At 34.3% G+C, this 20,831-nt stretch overlaps 1 long non-coding RNA gene across 1 annotated transcript; it reads left to right on the forward strand.

Moving 5' to 3' along the window:
- The first annotated feature begins 2,170 nt into the window (after positions 1 to 2,170).
- LOC134808594 (uncharacterized) lies at positions 2,171 to 20,443 on the forward strand. Its single transcript, XR_010151880.1, has 3 exons — positions 2,171 to 2,421; positions 17,035 to 17,130; positions 17,816 to 20,443. It is a non-coding gene; the product is annotated as an uncharacterized LOC134808594 (long non-coding RNA).
- The last annotated feature ends 388 nt before the right edge of the window (positions 20,444 to 20,831 follow it).

Below are 20,831 nucleotides of genomic sequence, written 5' to 3' on the forward strand. Positions count from 1 at the left end.
TTGATCTTTTATTAATCATGTTACATTTTTCAGACTACTGTTTCAAATATTTTTACAAGGCCACAAAAGCCTCAGAACAAAAATGAGTACATAGTTGCCAAGGTACATTCCTGGGCAAGTGGCCAGAGGGGCAACCAGGTAACCCCAGCCAGACATTTTGTGATGATATGTGACATCATCTAAACCATTTATCCCCCTTTTGTTTGTGCTTTGCTCATTTGCTAGTCATTGTCTGACATTTACTACCTTTTTCTCCTCCATTGATCTATATTTAGAACAAAGCCCTCTGAGCAGGCACTGCAGGCTCTAGTAAAAATAATTTTTCTTTTACTCATAAGGTGAACTTCACCCCCAGCTATGAGCTCGTAATTCTGACATGCAATTCCATTATCCAGAAATTCAGATGCTGTTTATTGATACCATCTGCACATTCATTGTTCACATGTTAGGTTATTTTCTCAACTCCTAACTCTCAGTAAGACTATGTGATGACAGTGCCATCTGTGCTGCCAAGTTTTTCATCTTCTTACCAAAGAGGGTACATTCTTAAGGTGTGGTTCATGTCAGTATGGGTCGATAGAAGTGCTATGTGGAGAACAACATGGATGTGTCATTGAGAAAGGTGACACCAGCCCTAACTGGCAGCAATCCATATTCAGTCATTCAGAAACTATTAATGAGAAATCACGAAACAACATCCCTAGTTTCCTCTTTTAAGGCCCAGGTTGTCTTAAACTGCTTTGTTCCCTTGAATTCTTTGTGGACATAGTTTGTAAAGAATCATTCCTTGTTTTCTTTGGACCTGAAGACCAGTCTTTTAAAGCATAGGTCTACTCAAACCATTATCTTTCAGATGGTTTCCTGTTTTCCCCGATTTTTCCACATATGGGCCATAAACTGCGTAATACAAAGAGTAATAGATTGAGCTAGAATCCAGGTGTTCTTATTTCTAGTTCTAACACTGTAAATAACTTTGTAGTATTGAGCGCACATTAAACTATCTTTGGGATTCTATTTCCTCGTCTGAAACACTAGCGTAATGGGGTGGTAATTGTATAGCATCAGGGTGTCAGTTGACTTTTAAGTAGGAATTTATCTTTTCTCTCTTTTATGTAAGTAAGATACGAAATGGCATTTAGAAAAATGTTCACTGAGTTTTGAAAAAGAAAACACACTGCTTTGGTTTACTTTGTCTTTTTAAAAAGACAACATTTCACTATGATGTTGAATTACATTGCATGTTCCCCATAAACACTTAGAAGTTATAATAACGTTATTCATTCAAAACCCCTGCAGAGCTACCATGTAGGTAATATTTAAAGATCATTGTTCTGAATCGATGACATAGAATGAGTTACTGAGCTATCAACCGCCTGCATTGGTGACAAACGTAATTGTATATAAATGTTTTATATGATGCACAGATATGAGTATTTGATGAGTACATGCCATTAAATCCAAATATATTTATCATTGCTGTTCTGTGCAAGGATTTCACGTAATTTAAATATTTCCCTTGCATGAGATTTTCATTGTAAATATATTGCATTTATAAAGTCTTATTAATTTCACAGGCTCATGGTTTTACTATTTTCCTTATTAAGAAAATTTGCCATTTCCTCATTTTTCCTCATTATAATAACACTTTTATTCAGAAATTATCACATGAAGGATTTGGAATGATGGCAGACTTTGTTGCGACATTTTGCTTCACACAGCACAGCCTTGCTTTCTGCAAGAATTGTGCAGTGACAATGCTATGACCTTTAGATACCACACATCTGCCTAGGATAGAAGTATCTTTGTTTTCTTTTATCCCACACTTTTTTGAACATGTAATATATTCCAGGCCCCAAGATAAGCACTAGAAATACAAAGACAAAAAGGTACAATTGCTGCCTTTCAGTAACTCACTGTTTTATGTGAGAGGTGGATTCGTCAGGGCAAGATAGTAGATAAAGCATTGGTACGCACCCACCTCCACTTTTTTCAGGTCCCAACATGCAAGTAAAATAAAGGTAAAAAAGGTAAATAAATAAGTTGACAGCTGAGAGCAGGGTGGGGGCATCAATTAAAGACAGGTTTAAACACATTTCTGACAGACAAAAAGAGATGAATGGGTGAGTCATTAATCCAAGAACAGAAAGACAAAACCTAGAACACCTGAAAAGAAAGTTGCAGCTAATGAAAAGCAGACTTATTCAGCAGAACCCCCAAGAGGATGCAGACTAAGAAATGCCAATGCTTTGATGGGTACAAGGAAGAAATAGGACTAAGACAAGACAAATAATGGAGGACTTACATGGCAGATGTAAATCACCCACATCTCTTTCTCCAACTCCTTATGCTCGATGCTCAGCATTGAAGCCCTTTACCCCAGGGACAAATACAAGTTTGACAAAGCCATCTGAGGAAAATAAGGTTGGTTAATTTAAGTAACAGAGACCTAGAGTGAAGTCTTCTTTGTACTTTCTTGTCCTGTTATATATGAGTCCTGCAGCATAAGATTCACCCCCATGATTTCTTTCTCTAAAGCATTTTGTGCTGGACACAGTCTCTCTGTCAATCTTCTTAGACCCTTATTGTTAAGTATGGTTTGACTACCATGACTCACCGTAAGTTCATAAAGGTACTGCAACATGAAATAGAATGATGAAGATATATTAAGTAAAAACTAACCCTGAGTAAATAAAGAGTAATATAGGAAACCAAAATAATGTTTAAAAGTCTCCTCAGGTGGATTTGAGGTTTTGGCCATGAGAATTAGAAAAAGAAAGAAAGAAAGTAAGAAAAAAATAAAGAGAAAGGGAAGGAAGGAAGGAAGAAAGGGAGGGAGGGAGGGAGGAAGGGAACGAGGGAGGAAGGGAGGAAGGGAAGGAGGGAGGTTAATGAGGAGAAAAAATCTTGGAAGTTAAAGTCATTATTGAAATAACATATTGAATAGGAAAGTTGGAAAATAAATATGAAGTTAATTGCTCATTTGATATAACTACAATAAAAATAAAGGAATATGGAAGAGAAAAAAATAACATCAGTTCAGGATGGCTAACACTTGGCTAAAAGACGTTATTGGTAAAAAGCATGAAGAGAACAAAGATGAAATGATCAAAGACATGGTACCAAAAATTCTTTAAAAGCTAAAAAGAGAAACCAACCTAACTTAAAAGGCTTTCCGTGTACTATACCTTAAAATATTTAGACACATCATTGTGAAACTTAAGAAAAAAATCCTAAAATCACCTGTAAATGACATATAATCAGACTATCATTCATTTAGCATTATAGATAAAAACGGAAACGTGCTTTCAAAATTCTCAGCAGAAATGATTTTCGATGTAGACTTACATACTCATGAATACTTTCACTAAAATGTTAGGAATGAATAAAATACTTTGAAATCTGAAAGAACTCAGGAAGTATGTTTGAAAAAAATTTCCTTAGGAAATTAATTGTGGTCATATTCCAGCAAATTAAATGAGTAAGAAAGGAAAATGTGAAAATCAGGAAATAAATACAAGAGAACAAGATAAGCTCTGACATGTCACTTTGTAATTGACCTATTGTCTAGTTTAGATCAGAAGGACCATAAGAGAATATAAATATATCAGCATATCACAAAGGAGAAGATGTAATCAACACACTACCTGGCCGTATTCTAAACTCTAATTTACATTTGCACTATACTTTTATGATAAACCTATAGACAGATTATGAGATAATTAACTTTGCTTTAAGATAAGGATATAAAAGCAAAAATACAGGGAGTTAATAAAGATAAGTTGGAGGAAATGGGTGCACCAACGCCCTCATCTTAGAAAGGGGGTGTCAAGGCGTAAAAATTAAGGTTCATAGACCATAAATAATCACTTGAATTTGCAGATGGGAACAGTGAAGGTAGAAACAGAGAATTATGAGATAACTATTGGGAGTGCGGAGTGGATACATGGGTGGTGAGTTAAAAGCCTGGCCTTTTAGAGTGAGATATTAATAGATAATGGGTAAATTTGAAAAATCTGCAAGAAAGTTTACTTTTTACTTTTTTGGGGTGTGTTACTGTTGATAATTCTCAGGGTATTCACTGACAAATTAAATGTAGAAATCTTTGTAAATTGTTGCTTCTGGATAAGGGAGCTGGGTCTGAGGAATATTGAGGTGTTTATGTTAACTTTATTGCACACCCTTTGGTAGTATTTAGGTATTTTTTTAATTTTATGTTTTATTTTAATAAAAAGTAAATAAAAGAAATAATTGCTGTGTGAAAAATGCTAGGATATTGATGTCTACGCAAGGGTTTGTGTAAGAACATTCAGAGAGTGATGGTCAATTCCAATTGTTCTCGCTCCATATCCATTTTAGTAAACTATTTAAAATGCCAGGTCATGGATTTGGGCCTTTTGCTTGGGGGAGGCTAATGAACTTGCTCAAATGCATTTGGTCTAGGGATATATTTACACACTGATCAATGCAATTAAATAAGTCTTATTGTTCATTTACCTCTCTTATGGGAATATCATTGTTTATTTTGCTTTTAATTGACTATTATTCATTATTTATCATTTATTAATACTTGTGTGACTTTAATTTATTGTTGGCTTTAATTTCCCTTCTAGTAATAATTTTCTTCAATTAGATTTATTTCAACGGCTTTACACATTATTTTCCTGGATAAATTTAAGGAGAGATTTAAATTTTAATGCAAAGTTATCATCCTTAATGCCATTTCAAACATGCTGGTCCATGCTCTAACCAAATGCTCCTGAGATAAAGTTCAGTTATTTTATTGATCAAATGTATTAATGCATTGATGTTAAGTAATTAAATAACTAATGCAGGATATCTCTATGTAGAGGAACCACACAGCTGGAGTTTATAGATAAGATCCAAAATATTGCTATTTCTCTGACTACCTAATGCTTTAAGGTTCATACTTTAGCAACTCTTCTTTTAAGCACTTTGTCTACATGGGTAATGCCTACCTCCTATTCATACTTTAAAAATTAATTACAACTTCTTAAGAATCATGTGTTTCATAATTGGTTAAGTAGAGAATCATAGATGTGAGCCCTATTTCAATGTCTTTGTAAGCTAAAGATTAAAGATAAAGGATAAGTCCCTACAGAATAACCGTTATCTTAGCTTCTGGTCTTGTCTGATGTCTAAAACAACTACTCTGCTATACCTTTCTTAAAGTGATCATTAATTATACTATCTAATTCTAAGTCTTTTAAATTTAGGGTACTTGTTTTTAAGATTCATTAAAGCTTTTGCAGTGGTAAAACACTGCAGAAGGGATCTAATATGAAATAGAACTTATTTTTAGATTCGGGTGCATGAGAATAAAGATGTTTTAAGATAGTTGGCAGATTTGGCATCTTCACTGGTAAAATGTGTTTTTATTTCTATATAATTACAAAAAATATGTAATTTATCCTTTCAAGCAGAGACTATAGCTGGAGATTGGAGCATAGCCAAAGTGTTGAAAATCTTGCAGAAGGGAGTGAAGGGTAATCCAAAAATTATACACTGGCAACTCTCACCTCTGCACCTGGAAAGCTAGTTTGAAAGATCTTGGAAGGTGGAACACAAATCATCTGGGTGAGCAAAACTCTTTAGGAATAAATCAGCCTGAGCTTTGCAAATGTAAATCATTCCCTCTCTGCCTTGAAAGGATACTTTATGATGCTTAACGCAGAGTAAATAAAGGAGGTTTGCCAGATGTATTCAATTTAGACTTTCAATGCCTCTTAAAAGAGATATTTTTATCCTGAGTATCACCTGACAGTGGGAATCTGTACCTACATTTAGAGAACACACAAGAAGCTTTTTTGCCATCTGGCCTATCTACGGTCCAACTTTACCAGAGACCACAGAGTTAGTTTCTGCCCCTGGACAAATCCATTTTTTGTTGCATGTCAATTCCCAAGAACCTGTAAATTCTTGGCAACAGAAGGAGAGGGAAAGTTCTGTTCATGATTAAAAACTGGATTAATTACAAAAGGCAGGATTGTGAATATTGTCTTGCTGCTGTAAAAAAAAAAAAGGACTGTCTGCTTATTGGAACAGAGTCAAATATTTAATTCATTATTTAGAATAGAAGGAGGTGAGCTTTTTATGTTGAATTGCTAGGGACAAACACTTAGAGGAGATGAAGAATCCTGAGAAACTAATGCAAAGAGAGTAGACATACATGCACCCTCCCCTACTCCCTGTGACCCGTATTCTTGTCTATAGGAATATGAAAAAAAGAAAACATTTATGAATTAGTACCTTTCTTTAACTGATTCATGATCTAGTTAAGAAGATACGGCTAACCATGGTGGCTCACACCTGTAATCCCAGCATTTTGGGAGGCCTAGGCAGGTGGATCACTTGAGGTCAGGAGTTGGAGACCAGCCTGGCCAACATGGTGAAATCCTATCTCTATTAAAAATACAAAAATTAGCCTGGCATGGTGGAGGATGCCTGTAATCCCAGCTACTTGGGAGGCGGAGGAAGGAGAATCACTGAAATCCGGGAGCTAGAGGTTGCAGTGAGCTGAGATCACACCACGGCACTCCAGCCTGGGTGACTGAGCAAGACTATGTCTCAAAAAGAAAAAAAAAAAAAAAAGGAAATGCTACATATAAAATGGTCATTAGCCTTAAAGTCAAAGGCAAGAGGCAAATGACTGACACAGAGAGGAAGTAAAAGCATATTTCAAAAGAAAGAGCAAGCACTCTTATTTGAGATGGTCAGTGCAGGTGTGATTTGTTCCTAAAAAGGGGTGCATGCCAGAGATTGGGTAAGACATTTGTCCAGGGTGGAAAATGTGGGCAAGGAAGACAGAAAAATTCAAAGTGATTTGTGCAGTATTTCATAGCCCACATAGCTAGTTAAGTACTATGATTAGCCAAATGTCTCCATTAATGTTTGTTGAATGGGAAACAACCATGATCAAAGCAAACTTTTGAATATATTTGTTACATATTATACAATATATGAAGAATGAGTCACATTCATGAGTGAGAGGCCTGAGATGCAAAAGGGTTGGAATGAGCCGGGTTTTGAACACTTACTCTGTTGAATAAAGATAACTTTTCTAAGGTAATTTATATGAATAATAAATATGAATCAAATGCAAACACACAAGTCCTTTTTAAAAACACAATGGAACTAGACAAGCTAAATCAATGTAAACTTCCAAGGAAAAATAAATAAGAAAGTACAGAAGGAAAACTTAGAAAGAAAGCACAGAAGATAAACTAGCCCTTCAGGATTTCAATGCACAGAAGATAAACTAGCCCTTCAAGATTGATGCTTTCAATAAGTAAAACAGTATACTACTAACACATGAAGAAAAAGAAAGTCCAATGGGAAAGAATAGAAAACTCAGAAACAAACTGACTTTATCAATAGATTAGGCAATAAATGATGTGGAAACAAGTAGAAAATTGTGTGATAAGAATATTAATTAGCATTAACACATCACATCAACTACCAGGATATAGTCCAACTGGCTACAACATTCAAATATATAAAATAAAGACATAAATATAGCTGAAGAAAATACAGAATTATTTTATCACCTCAAGTGGAAGGAGACTTTCTTATACTATTTCAAATTCTAATACACAAAATATTTTTTAAATTGTTAAATTCAACTCCATAAAAATAAATAAATCTATACCACAAAAAAATCATAAGCAAAGCTAAAATAATAATAATCCAGAAAACCATCCACTACTCATATAATAGACAAATTACCATATTCTTAATACATAAAGAGCTCATATGACTAGATAAGGAAAAGATCGACACAGTCATAGAGAACTATGTAACACAATAAAGACATTGTTTACAGAATAGAAAGTAATATGACCTTTAAACATTAACAAAATATTCAACTTTGTTCATAATTAGAAAAACACAAACTAAGCCTTTACTGATTCTTTTACCTTTCTATTTGGCAAAAATTCAATTTTACTGATTTGCTGAGTTGCAGCAGTGCTGGTGGCAGTGTAAGAGACCCTATCGCTATGGGTAGAATTAGCAACATACTAAATGTATAAATGCATCTACTCTTCAACCCAATAATTCCATTCTTTGGACTTTATCCAAAAGATACACTTTTACCCATTTGAAATGCTATATGTGCAGGGGTATTCAAACAGCATTTACAACATCAAAATAGAAGTAACACTTTTATGTTACTGTCTTCAATAAATGAAAAACTTCCAAATACATTTATATAAAAAATTTTTTTTCAAGTAAAGGAATGACAGAACGATTTCATCTTTTGTACCAGAAGAGAGCATTACCAAAAATTTTAACCCATTCACCCACCAAATAAAGTTAAATCCCATCATTTTCCCATGAAGTAAAAATAAGACAAGGGGAAGAAACATTAGTGAACATATAGAATTGTTCAGGAATCAAAATCCCTTAAAGGTTGATTTAAGTAGTAAACTATTTTGCAAACTTCAGGGAATATTAAAATCATAATAATAAACGCTAACATCCTGTAATATTCCAAAATATACTTTTCTCTCTCTCCAAGTACACCTATGTACTGCTGTTAAGCCCAGCATGTGTAGCTGTCAGGCAGGAGAAACCCTATTCATTGTGAATCAAATAAAATGCTGTCTGCTACAAAAAGAAAAGTGTTTTCCCTATTCTTGAGACTGCTTTCCAATTTTAAGAATGTATGAGACTTCTGTTTTAAAAATAGAATTTGACTCTTCATTTCAACTAATAACTGTACAATTATTTTCAGAGACTTGATCTTTATGAGGAAGCAGACATATTTGCAAAGAAAAAAGTAAATAAAAATTAGCAGTGTTAAAGGATAAAGGCAAGAAACCCCAATGCTAAATATTCAACTCCCACATTGGCACCTTTACCTCAGCCTTCTGTCAGAAACAGTGTAAGTGATGGAAAAATGAAAAAGTAACATGTAGCGGCCTTGTTTTCAAAGTTGGAATTACTGGTGACTGACAAAGGAATCTACCATCTATGTCTGCTTGTCACTCTGGGAGTCAGCTATTACTGGAAGAATAATGGATGTCCAACTTCTGATATGCCTTTCTTACCAAAGATGTGGATGACTATATTTCTGAATAATCATCAGCTCTTCTGTCATAAGTGATCATATTTCCACATTCAAGTTTGTTTTGTTTTTTCTTTCCCAAATTATCATGTGCCTGGAGAGTCATAGAATGGTCTCTCATGAATTCAAAGACACAGATTGTTTACTGTGGGGTTTAAGAAATTTACATGAATAATTTAGGTAATCATCTTACCCTTTTCCTCTGAAGCAATTGAGAAACAAGCACAGGAGTCAAATGAATATTCAAAAATTAAGTTTTAAAAACCAATAAAACCTGGATTGGAAGATGAAACTCAGCCCCAGACTGGAACCATATTTCTACTTCCTCCCCATCCCTTGTCCACAATGTTCCTTCTGCATCCAGAATCCAGGGGTGATGGCTGCAGTGCAAAACATACACTAGAAGATGACTTCATAATAGAGTGGTAAATATATAGTTAAGGATCCCAGAAAAAAAAGAAACTAGGGAACACAGTTTTTTACTCACTGGATAAATGAGTCTTCCTTTGGAAAAAATGAGTCAGAGAAGCCAGAGTGGGAGTATGAGATCCTGAATCCTAAGTCACTCTTGAGTGACTCAAGCCAACAGCAGAACACTATTAAAGTGCAAATATACGCTCTCAATTAAAAGCAACCACTTTTAATTCATCAGCATCTTCTCAAAGATAACAGCAGATGATCTAGCTGATACAAAGAACTACTGTCAAAACTATAATACTCAGAATTGAAAATTTCAGATGAAAAAATTGGAATATAGAAGGTATGGTGAGGTATAGGAGAAGCAGGTCCATGTGAGGGTCATAGTTCAGGGTTTCTGGTGTCTGTGCTGCTGCATTATAATTCTGGATTTGAACACAAACTTCAGCTACCATTTTGCTTTTTGCTAATCAACTTTCTAAGATAAAGACAGCAACATCTAACATCTGTATTATACTATCATCTAGAATTAGCAAGGATATACTATTTCTCTTCTACTTTTCTTTTGAGGCCACTTTATTGAGTTGCTAGTGCAAACTGTACAGGATATATTAATTTTTACCTTTAGTGGCATTATAAACAACCTCACCTACACTCAATATTAACACTGAACATAAACATTTGCTGACCACATCTAATTGTACTAAGCATCATACCTTAGCCACTTGGCAGATATTACTGCATTTACTATTCATAACTTTATGAGGTATCATTAAACCATTTTACATAAGACTCTGTTTCTATCTGAGAGTAAAACTTTTTCTATTGGGTGCAATCCCTTAAACAACTAAATAATCACCCAGGCAATAAGATAAGTGAACTTATTCAACATTTGATACTACTGAACACTGTATTTATCAAATCATTTTCTTTTCCTATCAAGAGAGAACTTTGTATTAATTCAGCTAGCACCCATGGACCCAGCAGTGGGCACCTACCTAAGGAAAACAGCAGTGAACAAGGCTCATGCTAGACTTGCTGTCAAGCCATCATCTAGGTGGCAATTGGTTGACTTGACACAGCTGAATTTTCTATTTTTTCTCAGAAGGCTAATAGACCTAGTAAGAAATGATGGAGTGTTAAGAATGTAAGAACCCGAAATCTAATAGAGCAAATGGTCTCCTCCAGGAAAGTGTTATTTACTTATATCCGTATTACCTAGAAGTGGCAGAAAAGAACTGGAAGGGAAGATTGCTATGGATTACTGTATACTCCGCTAAGCATTCTCTGTGAATGAACTGCATTCTTGAGTGAATCACCACTGGCATTATTGAATACTTTGAATTCCAGGGCTCTGAGCTACAATTTGGATGTTCCACAAACAGTGAGATACTGGAAAACTAATATGAACTCATTAGATTATGAGAAACTGAAATGAACAAAAGAAAAAATTTTTATTAACAGTCCAACATTAGTGAATTGGTCTTTATTTGCATTTTGTTGTTGCACCAATAGGGGATTTTTGACAGTTGTACTTTCATCAATTGGCTGAGAAAAATAATTTTTAAAAGATATTTAAAATGTATAAAATTTGCGTGAGTACATAGTAGGTATATATATTTATGGAGTACACAAGATGTTTTGATTCAGGCATGTATTTGAAATAAGCACATGATAAGGAATGGGGTCTCTTTCTCATCAAGCATTTATCCTTTGAGTTACAAACAATCCAATTAAACTCTTTTTATTATTTTAAAATATACAATTAAGTTATTATTGATTATGGTCACTCTATTGTGCTATCAAATAATGGGTGTTATTTATTCTTTCTATTTTTTTTGTACTCATTAACCATCCACACCTCCCCTCTATACCCCCATAACCCTTCCCAGCCTCTGGTAACCATCCTTCTACTCTCTGTGTTCACAGGTTCAGTGGTTTTTATTTTTAGATCACACAAATAAGTGAGAACATGTGATGTTTGTCTTTCTGTGCCTGGTTTTTTTTCACTTAATGTAATGATATCTCAGTTCCATCCATGGTGTTGCAAATGACTGGGACTCACTCTTTTTTTATGGCTGAACAGTACTACTCTATTGTATATATGTACCATATTTTCTTTATCCATTCATCTGTTGATGGAGACTTAGGTTGCTTCCAAATCGTAGCTATTGTAAACAGTGCTGCAACAAACATAGGAGTGTAGATATATCTTTAATATATTGATTTCCTGTCTTTTGGGTATAGACCCAGCTATTGGATTGCTGGATCATATGGTAGGTCCAATTGTCGTTTTTTGAGGAACCTCCAAACTGTTCTCCATAGTCGTGGTACTAATTTACATTCCTGCCAACAGTGTACAAGTGTTCCCGTTTCTTCACATCCTTGCCAGCATTTGTTATTGCCTGACTTTTGAATATAAGCCATTTTAACTGGGATGAGGTGATATCTCATTATAGCTCTGGTTTGCATTTCTCTGAAGATCAATGATGTTGAGAACCTTTTCATGTACTTGTTTTTCATTTGTATGTCTTCTTTTGAGAAATGTCTATTCAAATATTTTGCCCATATTTTGACCAATCTGGTCAAAATTAGACTATTTAGAATAGAGTTGTTTGAGCTCCTTATATATTCTGGTTATTGATTCCTATAAGGTGGGTAGTTTGCAAATATTTCTCCCATTATGTGGGCTGTTTCTTCACTTTGTTGATTGTATCCTTTGTTGTGCGGAAGCTTTTTAACCTGATGTGATCCCATTTGTCCGTTTTTGCTTTAGTTGCCTGTACTTGCAGGGTATGGCTCAAGAACTCTTTGTACAGACCAATGTCCTGGAAATTTTCCCCAGTGTTTCCTTATAGTAGTTTTATAGTTTGAGGTCTTAGATTTAAATCTTTAATTCATTTTGATTTTATTTTTATATATGGTGTTGGATAAGGGTCTAGATTCATTCTTATGCGTTTGGATATTCAATTTTCCCAACACCATTTATTGAAGAGACTATCTTTTCCCCAGTGTAGGTTCTTGGTACCTTCATCAACAACGAGTTCACTGGAGGTGTGTGCATTTGTTTCTGGGTTCTCTATTCTGTTCCATTGGTCTATATGTCTGTATGTTTTTAGGCCAGTATCATGTTATTTTGGTTACTATAGCTCTGTAGTATAATTTGAAGCTGGATATTGTGATTCCTCCAGTTTTGGTCTTTTTTCTTAGGGTAGTTTTGGCTATTCTTGTTGCTATTCTTTTGTGGTTGTGTGTAAGTTTTAGGATATATTTTTCTATTTCTGTGAAGAAAGTCATTGCTATTTTGATAAGGATTGTATTGAATATGTAGATTTCTTTAGGTAGTGTGAATATTTAACAATATTGATTCTTCCAATCCATGAACATGAAATATTTTCCCATTTTTTAATGTCCTCTTGAATTTCTTTCAACAGTGTTTTATTGTTTTCATTATAGAGGTCTTTAACTTCTTTGGTTAAGTTAATTCCTTGGTATTTAATTTTATGCATGGCTATTGTAAGTGGGATTACTTTTATTTCTTTTCTTACGTTGTTCACTGTTGGCATATAGAAATACTACTGATTTTTGTATGTTGATTTTGTATCCTGAAACTTTACTGAATGTATCACTTCTAATCATTTTCCTATGGAGTCTTTAAGTTTTTCCAAATATAAGGTTATATCATCTGCAAACAAGGACAATTTGACTTCTTCCTTTTCATTGTGGATGCCCTTTATATTTTTCTCTTGTCTGACTGCTCTAGATAGGAGTTCCAGTACTATGTTGAATAAGTGGTGACAGTGGCCATCCTTGTTTTGTTCCAGATCTTAGGCGAAAGACTTTCAGTTTTTCCCCATTCAGCATGATACTAGCTGTAGCTCTGTCATATATGGTTTTTATTATTTTGAGGTATGTTCCTTCTATACCATGTTTTTTTGAAGGTTTTTATCATGAAGGGTTATTTAATTGTATCACGTTTTTTTCAGCACCAATTGAAATAATCATATGGTTTTTGTCTTTTAGTCTGTTCTTATAATCTACCACATTGATTGATTTGTGTACATTTAACAAACCTGGCATCCCAGTGATAAATCCCACTTGGTCATGATGAATGATCTTTCTAATGTATTGTTGAATTTGCTTAACTAGTATTTTGCTGAGGATTTTTGCATCAATATCCATCAGAGATTGGCCTGTAGTTTTCTTTTTTTGGTGTGTCTTTGTCTGGTTTGGGTATCAAGATAACACTGGCCTCGTAGAATAAGTGTGTAAGTATTCCCTCCTCTAATATTTTTTGGAATAGTTTCAGTAGGAATGGTATTAATTATTTTTTAAGTGTCTGGTAGAATTCAGCAGTGAAACCGTCAGGATCCAGGCTTTTCTTTACTGGGAGACTTTTTATTATGGCTTCGCTCTTGTTACTTGTTATTGGTCTGTTGAGGTTTTGGATTTCTTCCCAGTTCAGTCTTGGTAGGTTGTATGTGTCTTGGAACTGGTTTATTTCTTCTAGATTTTCTAATTTATTGGCATATAGTTGATGATAGTAGCCAGTAATGATTATTTGAATTTCTGTGGTATCATTTGTAATGTCTCCTTTTTCATTACTGATTTTATTCATTTGGATCTTCGCTTTTTCTTAGTCTGACTGAAGGTTTGTCAATTTTGTTTAACTTTTCAAAAAAACAACATTTTGTTTCATTGATCTCTTGTGTTTTTAAATTTAAATGTCATTTATTTCTTCTCTGATCTTCATTTTTTTTCTATTAATTTTAGGTTTTGTTTGTCCTGCTTTTCTGGTTCTTTAAGATGCATTGTTAGATTGTTCATTTGAAATTTTTCCTCTTTTTTGATGTAGGCCCTGATAGCTATAAACTTTCCTCTTAGTATTGCTTTTACTGTATTCCATAGGTTTTGCTATGTTGTGTTGCCATAATCATTTGTTTCAAGAAATTTTTAAAATTTCTTCTTTATTTTTTGTTTGACTTACTGTTCATTCAGGAGCATATTGTTTAATTTCCATGTATTTGTATAATTTCCAAAAATTACCTGGTTATTAATTTCTAGTTTTATTTCATTGTGGTCAGAGAAGATGCTTGATAATATTTCAAATTTTTGAATACTCTTAAGACTTATTTTGTGACCTAATATATGATCTATCCTTGAGAACAATCTGTGTGTTAAGGAAACAATATATATTCTTCAGCTCTTGGATGAAATGTTCTGCAAATAGCTATTAGATCCATTTGGTCTATATTGCAGATTAAGTCTGTGGTTTCTTTGTTAATTTTCTACCTGGAAGATCTGTCCAGTGCTGAAAATGGGGTATTGTAGTCTCCAGCTATTATTGTATTAAGGCCTATCTCTCTAACTCTTATAATATTTCCTTTATATATTTGGGTGCTCCAGTGTTGGGTGTACATATATTTTAAATTGTTATATCCTTTTGCTGAATTGACCCATTTATCATTACATAGTAACCTTCTTTGTTGCTTCTTATAGTTTTTGTCTTGAAATTTATTTTGTCTAATATAAGTATAGCAACTCCTGCTTTTTTTTTTTATTTCCACTGGCATGAAATATCTTTTTCCATGTCTTTATTTTCAGTCTATGTTTGTTTTTAAAAGTGAAGTGTGTTTCTAGAAGGAAACAGATCAATGGGTCTTGTTTTTTCAATCATTCAGCCACTCTATGTCTTTTGATTGGAGAATTTAGTCCATTTACAGTCAATGTTATTATTGAGAAGTAAGGACTTATTCCTGCTGCTTTGCTATTTGTTTTCTCGTTGTTTTATGATCTTCTCTTCCTTCTTCATTTTCTTCTTGTCTTTCTCTAGTGAAGGTGATTTTCTCTTCTTATATGATTTAGTTTCTAAATTTTTATTTTTTGTGTACTCATTGTCTTTATTTGCTTTTGATGAGAAAATATATCACAAAAGGTAGAGTTACTGAGGTGTTTTCAAATTATTTATTAACATGGCTTTGTCAGGTGAATTTAGTGCACAGGCGGATAATTTGGTCAAAACTGGACAATAAGAAAATTCAAAACTAAAAGAATAAAAGTACCAGAAATGGATGGTCACAATCAGATGATGTTTGAGAAGATGTTTTACGTGGACCTGGAAGAACTGTTCACTGGAATCACACATATTGATTAAGCACATGTACCCTAAAACTTAAACTTAAAGTATAATAATAAAATAAAATAAAAAAAGAAAGAATTATTTTGGGAAGCCTTGTTTCTCTTTTGCCAGTTGAACCCTCCTTAATGTGTTAGCATGATTGGTACTCTGACAGATTATGAGAAGGCAGGGAACCAAGAAGACCATTATTACCTTTCTTTAGTCTTAAAATTCAAGCCATTCATGCATCTTAAATACTAATCCTTTATACAAGCAATTATGTGACTCTCACATTAGATTTTTTATGAGAAGACACTGCCCTGTTCTCCCTGACTCTTTACTGCCAATGAACCAGGAGGTTGGACTAAATATGTAAAACTGTAAACTTGAAGAATTATGTCAAAACTGTAAGACAAACCGCCATCAGGCATTATAGAAACAAATACTAACGTCATGTTCAGTATGATAATACCAGATATTCACAAATACCATCCTTCACAGTAAGTATTTTGATTTATTGCAGTGTATTTGGGCAGAGGCCAAATTATTAACATTTAGAGGCTGGACTTTTCAAAATGTGAGGATGGGATAGTGAATGGATATGACAGTAAGCACAGTTTCTCTGTTGGGTGCTGTGGGGTGGAGAGAAGTTAATGTACACAAGTAGTTGACACAAAATGCTTTGATTTAATAAATTTAACATGCTTTCTTTAGTGAATACTACATTTCAATGCTTGCACTAAGTGCTGGAAAACTCATAACAGAACTTCTCATATAGTTATTATTTTTATTGTAATTTACATTGTGACAGAAAAGTCAATTCCTATACTTATCCCAATATCTTTGTGTGTTGAACTTCAATATCCATGTCTTATTAAACTAATAATTAATTTTTGATTAAATAATTTGTTTTGTCTAACATGTTATTTTCATGTGTGAGCGATTTTAAATACTTCAGTTGCATAAAGGAATAATGCAATGCCATCCGTTAAATATTTTTAAATAAATTTCTGTTTCATCAATGTCCTGGAACCCTTGAGAGCTGAACTATTTAATACCAAAGAAAGTATTTCATAAGGCCTGTACTATTCTGCATCCAATGTCTTGTCAAAATGCTTTCAATATGCTTTGTGATGCTGTCATACTTTCTTTAAATTATAGAAGAAAGTGACTTTTTTCTTGGTATAAGAAGTAATGTTTCTTGACTGGTGTGATATCAAAATTCTAATATATTAGACTGTATTAGTCTGTTCTCATGCTGCTAATAAAGACATACCCGAGACTGTGTTATTTATAAAGGAAAGAGGTTTAATTGACTCACACTTCAGCATGGCTGGGGAGACCTCAGCCATGCTGAACTTACACCTTACAATTGTGGTGGGAGGGGAAGCAATCACGTCCTTCTTCACAACAGGCAACAAGGAGAAGTGCAGAGATAAGGTGGGGAAAGCCCCTTATAAAACCATCAGATCTCGTGAGAACTCATCCACATCACAAGAACAGCAGGAAGGTAAAGGCCTCCATGATTCAATTACCTCCCACTGGGTCCCTCCCATGATGTGCAGGGATTATGGGAACTACAGTTCAAGATGAGGTTTGGGTGAGGACACAGCCAAGACTTTTTTCTTGGTATAAGAAGTAATGTTTCTTGACTGGTGTGATGTCAAAATTCTAATATATTAGACTTTTCCAAGTTAGAATAGCTAAACAAATGTTTTCAGTCATAAGAAAGTGTGTTCCAGGCAAAAATTTGTATTTATGATGCAACTGGATTTATGTCCCTATGTTAGACTCCATAAGTGAGTCATTCTCATATGAAAGGTTATTATCTGCAAGCAGAATATAGTTATCCTCAGATTTTCATTGTTTTCCCATTTACGATTAAATATTTGTATTCCATCTTTATCTCCCAGTTTTCATTTTTACTGCTCCATCTGGTGATCAATCATGTCTTGTGTTTTTAAATAGCAATTTGTAGAGGGCTTAAAACATGTCCATTTTTTACACTGTCAGTAATAAAAAAAGTATTGCTTACAGTGTCTTCTGGGGAACACATTCATGTCATGCTCATCTGAGTCACTGAAAGATTTATGAAAAGGAAAAGGTTAAAGGGCAGACATTTTTAATGCTGAGAGTCTGATCAATACAATAAGGAATTACATTACTAGACCTATTTATTTTTTCTTTATTCACAGAAACGGAACAAGGGGAATGCAATCTCACAGGATGGAAATAACCTGTGGTGAATTGTTGCCATCCAGATCCACTTTTAAGTCCACATGGTTCATTCATTTTGGACTAGATCCTGGTACAGCCCAGTGAACTGATGTTCTTGAAATCAGGCACAGAGGCTCTGAAGTAATGCATTACATTTGCATCCATGATTTGCTTAAAATATTCCATTTAGCCTTTCCTCCCAGGAAACAAAGCCAGCAGTATTTGATTATTGAATAGCTCTTTTTGGATGCTTAGTTTGAGAAGATTTTATTAAGATTATGGGAAACTTGAATTTTACAAAATGAATCATGAGTTATATTTCAGTTTTGATTTGTCTCCAAGGGTTGAAATACATAGAAGTCTAGGATACATTATATATTAGCTCTATTTTAGCATGCATTTAATGCAATCACAGGCAAAAATCAAATGCTTTAAAGAAAAAGATTGCAGTTTTAGAAATGAAGGATGTGAAAAAGGACGAATCTATATAGGTAAAAGTGAACTTAGAGTAATAACATGCAATATAGTCTATGTAGATATGCATATTTTAATTGTATATTACTATTTGTCCCATCACAATAATTGGTTTAAACAATGGTATATTTATATGTGTAAAACAAAGTTTGGTATGTGTGTGCACACATATACACACAGAAACACACACACACACTTTTCTAATCAACTAACATTTAAGAAATACCACTGAAGGAAATATTAATGACAGAAAGAGCTTTTCTGCACACAGAAAAGCACACACACTCCTATGCAGCATACAAATAGGTAAGAGTACATGTTTTCCCTAAAAGAAGAGCAAGAGACCAACGGAATAAGCCCCTTTACTGGGTTCCCATATGGCTGAATGGTCTCAATATCTCAATCTTTAGAACATACCTCAGCATCTCCACATCTCCTCCTACCTCTGTCCTGTGTTGCTGGGACACAGGGGCAGGAAATGGATGCATCCCTTCCCATGCACGCCCAAACAGCTCCTCAACTCAATCTCAGCCCCATGCCTCTTCTGTTCTTCTGTGAGGAAGTGGCTTCTCAGGACCTATCAGAGAGCTCAGCACATGTTAACTTCTCACACAGGCTTAAGCCAACATAATCGTCAACATTAAAAAGTAACAACATAATATTTGGGCGGATGATGTTTTCTGTTCATAATCAACAGTGACTTCTCAGAGTGGCCTTTTCTGACCTCTCTATCTAAATAGTACTTTATGTTTTCTCTATCCCCTCCCTAAATTACTCTGGTTCATTTTTTGTCATAGAATTTTTACTGCTGAATAGTGTCATAGACCTATTCACTTATTTATTTTCTCACTCTTCCCAGTAAAATATAAGATGCATAGAGAAGAATTTTGTTTTGTTCCCCTCTGCCATATGGGAAAGAACAGTGGTGGAATTTAGTAGATGCTCAATAAATATTTGTTGATTTAATAAAAAAATTCATTTGTTGGGTTTCTTAAGTTGGCTTATCCCAGATGCAGATCCAAAGCCGAGGACGGAGTTGCAAGTGATGCATTAAGGATGTGTTTCCAGGAGCATCCAGAAAGGAGACGGGGACATGGAGCAGGACAGGAAAGGCGAGGGAAGCAAGAGTTTCATTTTAGGTGGACACAGGTAGTTCTCATGAGAAGACCTGAGATGTAAATTTCAACTCTAAGTTTTTCACGTGGAAACAAAGGAACTATACTTCCCACCAAAAAATACCTAATTACTCGGAGCCCCTGATTGGGAGGGAGGTAGTAAACTTTCCCTCTTAGTTTGTTGTTGCCACACACCTTACTTAATTTTCTTGAACCACTTCGCTCTTTAGATGGTGACAATTAACTAAGTTGAGCAACTAATGTTTCAAAAAGATAGAGGGTCGCCTACTTTCCTATTAAATAAAGCATATACTTTAAAGTGGCCTAATTTTTACACAGTGTCATCCGGTCTGTGAAGCATTGTCATATGTAGTATTGATATCCTTTGATTCTCAAAACAACCCTTTAAGCTAGAAGTAAAAATGTTCTTTCTTTCTCTTGCCACATTTTGAAAAACTGAGATCCAGATAGGTTAAGTTTTAGTAGTTGAGCCAAGATTAAAAAAGGAGTTGATTGCAGAAATTATTTATGTTCTTACTGCTATACCAAGCTGTGACACAAAGAGATTATTCTGCCTTTATTTTCTTAATCACTAAGATTCTAAAAATAAAAAACTCCAGGCCAAGTAAGTGGGGAAGAACAAATCAAACCAGATTAATGAGGGAAATGTTAACGACAGAAAGAGCTTGGAGGCTCTCCAATCACATTGAGCAGGGGCTGCTGATTCCATCTGTGCTGGAGAATAGTGTGACACTGCGCCACCCCCATGCTACCCGCCCCTCTGTTTAGTCCCTCATACTTACCATGTGAGTTGTCTTTATTCCGTTGAATCCTACTCTAAATTCTGCACTGTAAGATTTTCAAGATTTCACTAATGGAAAAGAATTTGAAAAATAACATTTGAAGAATGGTAGTGGGCTTTAATAGTCAATGAAGAGTGAAAAGAAGTATTTGTTTGGACAAAAACCGAATCCAGAAAACAGCTGATGACCTACATACTAGCTGGAATGACTTTGCCTTCAGGTTATAAAAGCACTTTGTATCTATTTATTTGTCTGGCAACTGTGAAAATAAACACTTCTATGCAATCAAAATCTGAACTTCTGAAAAATAAAGTTTTTTAACACCTAAGTATGTTGGCACTTCACAGGTATAAATACTGATGTTTTTTGGAACTCTTCTTTCGTATTTAAATATGAGAGGTCACGGTAAAATGTTAACCTATTCTTTACAAATAAACCAAGTATAAAGACTTTGATATTCAACTCGGCTGTGCATTTAAATGTTTTGTGCTAAATTTCACCAAATATGTTTAAAATAATTTGACTACATTGTTAGAAAAGGAAGATGGTTTAAGACTATTTCTTTAGCAAAGGATATTATACAGAAGAATACAATATGGTTT

Source organism: Pan troglodytes, chromosome 17 (assembly GCF_028858775.2).
Source record: "Pan troglodytes isolate AG18354 chromosome 17, NHGRI_mPanTro3-v2.0_pri, whole genome shotgun sequence".
Lineage (NCBI taxonomy): Eukaryota > Metazoa > Chordata > Mammalia > Primates > Hominidae > Pan > Pan troglodytes.